Genomic DNA, 1697 nt, shown 5'->3' on the forward strand with positions numbered 1-1697 from the left:
GGATGCTCCTCGTTGCAACTTCCATCAAGCTCCTCCTTGGGTTTTAAATCTTGGAGCCATTTCTTCATCCTGGGTTGCAGCTGCCTTTCTGCATGAAGAAAATGGATTCTTTGCTATTGGGGCCCCAAGTCCATGTTGGGCCTCAGATCCGCAGCCATCTAAACTCAGTGGTGTCCCAAGATCCCATCCATGCAATGTCGGGAACTAGTCTTTCTACTGAGGTAGCCCAGCCCATCCCCAACCCAGGTCAAATCAGCTCATTTGCTATTCCAGGCTCTCCAGACTCTTTTCATATATGCCAAAGCGCCTTCCAGATTCCACCTGGGAAGCCCCACCGGAAGCTTCCACTTCCCTCCCAGCTACATCTTTGGCCCAGGTGGCCTCTAAGAGTCTCTGAATTAGGGCTTGGAGCCACACAGGTGCTTCTAATTTTCAGGTTTTGTGACTTTTTTTTCATCTACTCAGAACTAGAAGGAGTCTTCAGGACCATCCGGTTCAATCCCTCTGATTTTATTGGAAAACTGAGGTAAAAGAATAGAAGTGATAGGTGTACGTTCCTCAGAGAGTTGGTGGAAGAATGGGGTAGAGCAGAGTCTTCAGTGCAGGACGCTGCCTCTCTGACTCCCAAGATCATGTCACGAGCTCGAGACACATATCTACTGATTGTTCGGGGGCAGAGGGCAAACAGGCCACAGATGCTTCAATTTTTGTTGGACACTGTTCAAGATCAGATCCTGGATTCAGCCATACTTATTGATGCTCTTCACGAGGGTGGAGAGAAATCTCAGACCAGCTAAATGGAAAAGAAAGATGACAGGGCTACTGGCTTGCTTGGAAACAGACCAAGAGATTTTCTACAACGACAAGAATTTCCTTTGGATGTAAACCAGTCAAGGTTTGAGCTGTCCATAAGGGAATGTTAAGTGGCTATTTATGATGTTGATGGACTTAGAAAGAGAAAACTGGGGACCATAAGTAAAGGGAACTTTAAGGGAGAGCAAGAGTGATTGTTTTTTCCTAAGGCCACTGGGAAGACGAATGCAGGCCCTTTCAGAATGGCTACTGCCGTTTTCCCTTAGTAAAAGGTCCCATTTTTCAAGGTAATAATGGCAAAGGGATAGCACTCCTCTAAAGTAAATCCCAGCAGAGAGCCTCTGTCTGCTCTAGAGGGTGGCTCAACAGAGGCCAAGTTAATTCACTTAAATCGTGCCATATCCAGATGCTCAGCATAATTTTTAAGTGATATGAACCTCAGAACCCTTGTTTCTGGGTAGGTTAGCTAGTGGCACCTCCTGGCATTCAAAGGCAGCCAGTTTCTTCCTAAGGAATTTCCACTAATCTCTTCTCCAGGAATAGACCTTGGCTCCCAAGGCAGTGTCAGCATGTTTAAGGCATAGCTTTACTCCAGCCCTAGCATTGCCAAAGCAAGATGTCCCAGCTGTAGGCAAGTGGACTGAGATTTGCAGTACCTTCTCCAAGGCCCCCAAACCAGATGGTTGCAGTGAGTGGTCTGTGAACTTTGGAGTCCTACTTGCTTTAGGTATCTGGGGATAAGAGATTTGAGGGAGAAGGAGGTGACAGTAAAGGAGAGCAGAAGAAGCTCATGTACGTGTGATAAGCCTGAGCCACTCTCTGACATACTTCTTCCTTATCCACTCTTTCTATGGCAGCTTTTTTTTCTTTCTTTTTTTTTTTTT

This window comes from Pteropus medius, unplaced genomic scaffold (genome assembly GCF_902729225.1).
Source record: "Pteropus medius unplaced genomic scaffold, Ma_sr-lr_union100, whole genome shotgun sequence".
Lineage (NCBI taxonomy): Eukaryota > Metazoa > Chordata > Mammalia > Chiroptera > Pteropodidae > Pteropus > Pteropus medius.